The sequence below is a fragment of the Mesocricetus auratus genome, unplaced genomic scaffold, assembly GCF_017639785.1.
Source record: "Mesocricetus auratus isolate SY011 unplaced genomic scaffold, BCM_Maur_2.0 Super-Scaffold_100004, whole genome shotgun sequence".
NCBI classification, from domain to species: domain Eukaryota; kingdom Metazoa; phylum Chordata; class Mammalia; order Rodentia; family Cricetidae; genus Mesocricetus; species Mesocricetus auratus.
Window position 1 is genome coordinate 54,228,647 of NW_024429189.1, and position 9,543 is coordinate 54,238,189.

The window sequence follows — 9,543 nt, forward strand, 5'->3', positions numbered from 1 at the left end:
CCCATTCTGTGGGCTGCCTTTTTGTCTTGCTGACTGTGTCCTTTGCCTTACAGAAGCTTCTCAGTTTCAGTAGGTCCCATTTATTAATTGTTGATCTTACTGCCTGTGCTACTGGTGTTATGTTCAGGAAGCTGTCTCCTGTACCAATTCGTTCAAGGGTACCACCCACTTTCTCTTCTAAGAGGTTCAGTGTGGCTGGATTTATGTTGAGGTCTTTGATCCATTTGGACTTAAGTTTTGTGCATGGCAATAGACATGGATAGATCCGCATTCTTCTACATGCCAGCCTCCAGTTATGCCAGCACCATTTGTCGAAGATGCTTTCTGCTTTCCATTTTATATTTTTAGCTTCTTTGTTAAAGATCAGATTTTCATACATGTGTGGGTTAATATTAGGGTTCTCAATTCCATTCCATTGGTCTACCTGTAAATTTTTGTTCCAATACCAAGCTGTTTTTAGGACTATAGCTCTATAATAGAGCTTGAAGTCAAGGATGGTGATGCCTCTGGACATTGCCTTGTGGAACAGGGTTGTTTTGGCTATCCTGGGTGTTTTATTTTTCCATACAAAATTGATTATTGTTCTTTCAAGGTCTGTGAAGAATTGTGCTGGGATTTTAATGGGGATTGCATGAGATGATCATGTGACTTTTGTTTTTCAGCTTGTTTATATGGTGGATTGCATTGATGGATTCTCATATGTTGAACCATCCCTACATCCCTGTGATGAAGCATACTTGATCGTGGTGAAGGATTTTTTGATGTGTTCTTGATTCTGATTTGCCAGTATTTTATTGAGTATTTTTGCCTCAAGGTTCATGGGCGATATTGGTCTGAAGTTCTCCTTCTTAGTTGTGTCTTTGTGTGGCTTGGGGATCAAGGTTATTGAAGCCTTGTAGAAAGAGTTTGACAAAGACCCTTCTGCTTCTATTGCATGGAATACTTTGAGAATAATTGGTATAAGCTCTTCTTTGAATTTCTGGTAGAATTCTGCACTGAGGCCATCTGGACCTGGGTTTGTTTTGGTGGGGAGACTTTTGATGACTGCTTCTGTTTCCATAGGGGATATAGGTCTATTTAAATTGCTTATCTGTTCTTGTTTTAATTTTGGCAAGTGATAGCTATCCAGGAAGTCATGCATTTCCTTTAAATTTTCGAATTTTATGGAGTACAGGTTTTCAAAATATAACTTGATGATTCTCTGAATTTCCTCAGAGTCTGTTGTTAGGTCCGCCTTTTCATTTCTGATTTTGTTAATTTGCATGTTCACACTCTGCTGTTTGGTAAGTTTAGACAAAGGTTTGTCTATCCTGTTGATTTTCTCAAAGAACCAACTCTTCATTGCATTGATTCTTTGTATTGTTTCCCTAGTTTCTACTTTATTGATTTCAGCCCTCCATTCGATTATTTCCTGGCGTCTACTCCTCCTGGGGGAGTTTGCTTCTTTGTGTTCTAGAGCATTCAGCTGTGCTGTTAATTCTCTAGTATAACTATTCTCCAGTTTCTTCATGTGGGTACTTAGTGTTATGAACTTCCCCCGTAGCACTGCTTTCAAAGTGTCCCATATGTTTGGGTATGTTGTGTCTTCATTCTCATAGAATTCTAGGAAGTCTTTAAATTCTTTTTTATTTCTTCCTTGACGCAGGAATGGTGCAGTTTTGCATTATTCAGTTTCCATGAGTTTGTAGGCTTTCTGCAATTTGTGTTGTTGAATTCTAATCTTAACGCATGGTGGTCTGATAAGATGCATGGAGTTATTCCAATTTTTTTTGTAGCTGCTTAGGTTTGATATATTGCCAAGTATGTGGTCAATTTTTGAGAAGGTTCCATGTGATGGTGAGGAGAAGGTATATTCTTTTTTACGTGCATGAAATGTTCTATAGATGTCTGTTAATCCCAGTTAGTTCATTACTTCTATTAGACCCTTTGCTTCTTTGGTGAGTATCTGTCTGGTATTCTAGTGGTGAGAGTGGGATGTTGAAATCTCCCACTATAAGTATGTGGGGCTTTATATGTGATTTAAGTTTTAGTAATGTTTCTTTTACGAATGTGGATGCTTTTTTATTTGGGGCATAGATGTTCAGGATAGAAACTTCATCTTGGTGGAAATTACCTGTGATGTGTATGCAATGACCTCCTTCATCTCTTTTGATTTATTTTATTTTAAAGTCTAATTTGTTAGATATTAGGATTGCTAAGCCTGCTTGTTTCTTGGGTCCATTTGATTGGAAAATCTTTTCCCATCCTTTTACTCTCAGGTAATGTCTGTCTTTGAGGGTGAGGTGTGTTTCTTGTATGCAACAGAAGGATGGGTTCTGTCTTTGAATCTATTCTGTTATCTTGTGTCTTTTTATGGGTGAGTTAAAGCCATTAATGTCGAGGGATATTAATGACCATTGATTGCTCATTCTTCTTTGATTTTGAATGGTTGTTGTTCGTGGAATTATATGTGGAATTCTACTCCTTTGTTCTTTTGGCTGTTGGTAAAGTGGGATTATCTAATGCTTATGTTTTTCCGGTTGTAGTTAACTTCCTTGTGTTGGATTTTTCCTTCCAGAACTTTCTGTAGGGCTGCCTTAATGGATACATATTGCTTGAATCTAGTTTTTGTCATGGAATATCTTGTTTTCCCCATCTATAGTGATTGAGAGCTTTCCTGGGTATACTAGTCTGGGCTGGCATCCATGGTCTCTTAGTGTTGGTAGAATATCTATCCAGGACCTTCTGGCTTTCAGAGTTTCCATGGAGAAGTTGTGTAATTCTGATAGGTTTGCCTTTATATGTTACTTGGCCTTTTTCCTTAGCTGCTATTAATATTCTTTCTTTAATCTGTGTATTTGGGACCTTGATTATTATGTGGCAAGGAGACTTTTTTTTGTGATCCACTCTATTTGCTGTTCTGTAAGCTTGTTGTACCTTTATTGGCATGTCTTTATTTAGGTTGTGACAGTTTTCTTCTATGATTTTGTTGAATATGTTTTCTGCCCCTTTGAGGTGCTTTTCTTCACCTTCTTCTATACCTATTATTCTTATGTTTGGTCTTTTCATGGTTTCCATTTTTCCTGGATGTTTTGTGTTAAGGATTTTTTGGGCCTAAGATTTTCTTTGGTTGATGAATCCATTTCTCCTAGGGTATATTCAACACCTGAAACTGTCTCTTCCATCTTTTGTATTCTGTTGGTAATGCTTGTATCGGTGGTACCTGACCATTTGCCCAGCTTTTCTATTTCCAGCCTTTCTTCAGAATGTGATTTTTTTATTGTATCTATTTCAGTTTTCAACCCTTGCACTGTTTAAATTGTTTCTTGCAATTTTTGGTTTATCTTTTCCTTCATTTGTTGCATTTTATGAATTTTTTGGTTTGTTCTTTCTTCCATTTCTTGCATTTTTTGGTTTGCTTTTTCTTCCATACCTTGTATTTTTTGGTTTGTTTTATCTTCCATTTCTTGAATTTTTTGTTTGTTTTTTCTCCCATTTCTTGCATTTTTTGGTTTATTTTTTCATCCATTTTTTGAGGGATTTTCCTACATCCTCTTTTAGGGCCTCTATCATTTTCATGAAGTTGTTTCTAAGGTCATTCTCTTCTGCTTCATTTGCATTGGAATGTTGGAATCTTGCTGGTGTGGAGTCTCTACAATCTGGCGGTGTCATATTTTTTTTTCTGTTGCTGAGTGTGCTTTTGTATCGTATCTTTTCCATCTCTTCTTCTAGTGGGAGCAGAAAGAGCCCCTTACTGGTCTGGATTTTAGGGGACCAGAGTTCCCTTTCGGGGAAGCTAGCAAGTCCATTACTCTGGTAGTTCTGGTCCCGTGGGTGGAGAAGAAGACCAGGAATCTGGGGTGCTTAGCTCCCACCTGGTCCCCTGCTTCATTTGGTGGAAGAGCAGACTTGGGATCCTAGGTGCATGGCTCCTGCTGGGATGGGAAGCTCTGTGGCAGTTCACAGGCACTGGAATGCAGGCCTGTTTTAGGACCAGCTGGTACCCTGGTCTCCTTGGTGGAAGAGCCTCTTTACCCTTTTAATGATCCCTATCCCTAATTTAAAAAAGTCCTCTGCTTGAACTCTGTCTTATGACATCTTTCTCTCTCATGCTGCTTTTCTTAAATTATGGCACACAATATATATGTGGTCAGGCCTGAACAGGTCCTGAAGACATAAGCAAGTCACATGGAGAAGTTGCTATAATGGCTATGATTTCTGTTAGCATTGGAATTCCTTCTTCTCCAAAGTATGCAAATACAGTCTTCTGAGGTGTGCCCTATGATTAATTGGCTGAGGAATTGAAGACTAGAGCCTGGTTTACTGATAACTACTCTGAACCTTATGCAGATACTACTCATAGCTGGATAGCTGCTACCTTGGTTTTTTTCTTCTCAATATATGTTTTCATTTAAATTACAAATGTGAATATTTCGCATGTCAGTCCCAGCTCCCTCTCCCACCCCTTCTCCCTTGTACCTCCACCAGCCTTCCAGTTCCATACCCAATCCCCATATCATTCCCCAGGGAGGGTGAGATCTTCCTTGGAGGGGGGATTTCTAAAGTCCCTTCCCCATATGTCCAGGCTGAGAGAGCATTTCTCTATTTGGAATGGGCTCCCAAAGCTCATTCATAAACCATGGCGAACACTGATCTACTATGCAAGGCCCCAGTGATTTCTGTGGCCTCCTCCCTGGCACTACAATCTTGGAGTCTGGATCAGTTCAGTGTTTAGCTGTGGGTATCTGTCTCTGCTTTCATCAATCCCTGGATGAAGGTTCTAGCATGGCATATAAGACAATCTTGAAAGATAGCCATGAAGGGAAGTCTTCACAGTGTGCTGAACTTTGGGCAGTACACACAGTTGCCCATTTTTCTTGGAAGGAGAAATTAGCAGAAGTGTTTACTGACTCATGGACTGATTGGATTGTCAAGAACTTTGAGGAAGCATGATTGGAAAATTGGTAAGAAAGACATCTGAGGAACAAACACAAGGATAGATAGGATGGATCACTTTGAATGGATAAAGGATGAGTCCATATAAATACTCAGCAAATGTGGTTTTGGCATAGGAGAAGTTCAATAATCAAGTATATAGTATCACTAATTCTGGGGAGAGTCAGACTCTTTCCCCAGGCATCCCTGGTTTTGCTCAATGGGTCCATGACAAAAAATGGTCACAGTGTCACAGATGTAGTTTATATATGGTCACATGAACATGGATTTCTATTTATCAGGAATTACCAGGCTACAGATGCTGCTGAAGCCTAGCTCTGCCAACAGCAGAGACCAACTTTGAGTCCCTAATATGGCACAATTTCCCAAATATGACCAACAAGCAACATAATTATGGGTTGATTATATTGAACCATTTTCTTAATAGAAAATAAAATTCTTTGCCCTTACTGGTTATAGATTTGACTTTTTTTGCATTTACTCTTTCTGCCAAAACTTAGCAATTGCCTTACCCACCATCATGGTATTACTTACAGCATTTTTCTGACAAATGAGCTCACATCTCAGCCACAGAAGTTTAACAGTGGGCCAATGATCATTGAACACACTTCTCTTACCACATTCCCCACAATTCTGATATGTCTGGCTTAATACAATGATGGAATAACATCTTGAAGACCAAATTATATCATCAAGAGTTGACAGAGTCTAGAGGGCTAGGGTTGGGTTCTCTACAGGGAACTATATGATTTTGAATAAGTGCCCAATATATTGAACAACTAATTTCATATTTGGATCCACCAGTCCAGGAACCAAGCATTCAGAAAAGTAATGGTTCTAATTACTACCAACCCTAGTGACCCACTAGGAAAAGTTTGCTTCCTCTTCCTATAATTTTAAATTGTGCTGGCCTTGAAGTTTCATCCTAGACAAAAAGCACTCCTTCCTGAAGATACAACAAGTAGTCTATTGAACAGAAGCTCATATTCTCCTTGGTCATTTTGGGCATCTGGTACATTTAAGCAAACAGGTTATGGAATGAATAACAGTGTTAGAAGGGGTAATTGGCTCAGACTACCATGTGGAAATTGGATTACTTCTCCACAATGGAGGTAAGGAAGATAATATGTGGAGTACAGAACAGGCTTTATGGCACTTCTTAGTGTTGCCAGGTGCTATGATTAAAGCCAAAATGAAATTACAGTCAGATAATAAAGTGCACATACCCTTCAGGAATGAAGAAGATATGGATCACTCCATAAGAAAAAGAATCAAGGCTGCTGAGGTACTTGCTGAAAGCAAAGGAAGTGGGAATGTGTAGTAGACAGATGTAGTTATAGATATCAGCGAAGACCATGTGAGAAGCTACATAAATGACATTATAACTTACCTGAGTATTTCTGTCCTATTTTGATAAATAAGTGCAAAAATTCATGGGGGTAGCTATGCCACTTTAGGACTAATCATAAACATGATTAGTTGTTTACTGTTTTCATCTGAAGTTTAAGCCTGATATCAAGAAATATTATTGCCCGTCAACAGGAGGCAGGCTTGTAAAGGCTAATCTTCTGCAAGGGTTTGCATTAGATCTTCTGAATATATGTTATAGTTGTTAGTTTGGTGTTTTCTGAGACTCCAAATAGTGGAATTGGGGGCTATCTCTGACTCTTTTGCCTGCTCTTAGGACCTTCTTCCTCCTACTAGGTTCCCTCACCCATCTCTGATATGAGAGTTTATACATATGCTTATTGGATTTTGGGTCTTAGTGTTTGGTTGATTTCTCTGCCAGGGTTTCTGTTTCTGGGGGGAAATGTAGCAGAACTGGATCTGGGGGAGAGGGGAGGTGGGGGAAGAAATTGGAATAGTTGAATGAGGGGTACATGCAATGGTGATGTATTGTATGAGTTCAGAATAAATAAATAAGAAAACGTTTTTAATATAAAGATATACTAGTTTAAAAATTCTAAAAATACAAGAAAAAACATATAGAAAACCCTACCAATCAACCAACCAAAAAAACAAACAAACAAATTAAAAAGCAAGCAGATAGACATATCTGTGAGGATTTTTTCTTGGCTGAATTATTGTAGGTAGGAAATGCACCTTCCTAACTCAGGGCCACTCCTTTGATGGTAACTCACAGAAAAGGACATGGCAGAAGGAAACTCGTTCTTTCTACCAGCTTGCCCTTATGTTCCCTGACCTTTATCTTGAACTACTCCTTCACTGCTGTTAGAATCTACTCCTTGAGGATTCTAATGTGATTGAAAACTGGTCTCTAGGACTTTCTTGGGACTCTAGCAACAGGTTGGGATATCCAGTCTTGTGGACTGAAAAAATTCCTGGATCCTTAAGCTTTCCATCAGGGAATAGTCATTCTTGGACTACTTAGCCCACAGACTGTAAGACATTCTAATAAATCCCTTACTAATAGATATACTAATTCACTCTATCAGTTCTGTTGCTTAGCGAACACTAATGCATACTAAATTACCCTGTCTTATCAGTATATGAAATATCATGCTATATTCTATTACTGTGTATAATTACTACACATAAGTAGAAAAAATCAACTGTAAAAATGAAAAAAGAGGATACTTGTAAACCCTGAACTTCTCACTAAATCTTGACTGGAAGAGCACTTTTATCTGGAATTTTTTTCTCTAATACTGTAAGAAAACAAATTTATGTTGTTTGAAATACCCAAATACAGTGCTTTTTAATACTTTTGAACATCCTTGGGGTCACCATCATTATCCCTACTTCATAACTTCAGCAAAATAATAATAAATTTGGTTGATAATGTGGAGCAAATGGTAGAATTTGCAATATGTCTATAAATATGTTAATTTAGTAAAATAGTCACATAACATTTCTCACTACACTATCATTAATGCATTTCATTTTGTGGAGAAGGCTTTAAACTCAGTCAGAAAGGGATTGATGACCCCCATAACATTCAGGCCACTCTTTCATTAAAGACAGAGCATACCTTGCAGGCCATTCACTATTGCAGCTCCATGAATTCATATTTCAGCGGACTATTTCTTATTATTATCATGTATTATTCAGGTTTCTCTAGAGACACAGAACTTATAGAGAATTAATCTTCATCATATATATATACATATATATATATACATATATATATGAAGAGGGCCTGTTATTATACAGAGTTTGTTGTGAATCTCAGGAGGACAAAGTAAAGTCATGGAATTTAATTTAATGAATTACAAGTTCCAGTTCAACAATGCCTAGCTGTGAATAAAAAGTCCAAGAATCCAGTAGTTTCTCAATCCCACAAGACTGGGTATCTCAGCTGATCTTCTGTAAATGCTGGAATCCCCAATGAGGAAGATTCCAATGCCAGTACGAAGTGCAATTGTTGAAAAGGTGAGGGCAAAGAGGAAAGAAGGAACACACACACTTCCTTCTTCCATTGCCCTTCCAGCAGAAGGTATGGCCCATGCTAAAGGTGTGACTTCTAGCCTCACAGTCTGGATTAAAGGCATGTGTCATCCAGCATCAAGACCCTGATAAAAGGCATATTGTCTTCTGGCCTCTAGGTCAAATGAAAGTGTGCCCTCCACTACTAGATTATAGTTCACTCTAGATATAGCCAAGCTGACAACCAAGAATAGCCATCACATTCCCCAAATAGGATGTATAGAGTCTTCTAGTACTGCCAGCAACTGTGGGAGTATACAGCAAGTGGCAACTAGTATTTAACAGGTTGAACTACCAGATAAATAACTCTCCAAAGGGTATCCCCACTTGGCAAAAAGGATGGGGTTACTGAGTATAAATAACTAGTTGCTTCTGTCAGTAAGTTTTCTCAATTGCCACTATGTTTCTTTCCTAAGAACAGCTATGGTTGTTTCCCCAATGCTTTTGTGTTTATCTCATGTATATATTCCATCTTTTGGGCACACAAATTGCTGTGGATGCTCAGGAAGGTGATTTCTGCTTAATTGTATAATTCTGATGAATAGAAATAATACTAGGATAATTTTTATTACTTAGACTGGCATAAGAGACTAGTAGTATTGTCAGTCATGAAAATAGCTAATTTTAAACTTTAGAACAATTTCAAAGCAAACTGGTTGCTCCTGGAGATGACTACTCAAGGACAAATTCCCAGATGTGTATTGCTGAATCAAGGTCAGGCATGAAGCAACTTTGGTGGACAAACCCCCTGCAATAATGGACTTTCTCCAGCTACTCCTAAACTCAAGGTTCAGCCAACTAGCTGTTTACTGTTTAAATAAGAAATTTCATTGTTCACAGACCTTGAAAGAACAATACTCAAATTTATATAGAAAAACAATAAACCTATGATAGCCAAAACAACCCTGTACAATAAAGGAACTTCAGGAGGCATCACCATCCCTGATTTCAAGCCCTAATATAAAGCTATAATAATGAATACAGCTTGGTATTGGCACAAAAATAGACAGGCAGATCAATGGAATTGAATTGAAGACCCTGATACTAACCCACACACATATGAACACCTGATCTTTGAAAAAGAAGCTAAAATTATGCAATGAAAAAAATAGCATCTTCAACAAATGGTGCTGGAATAGCTGGATGCTGGCATGTAGAAGA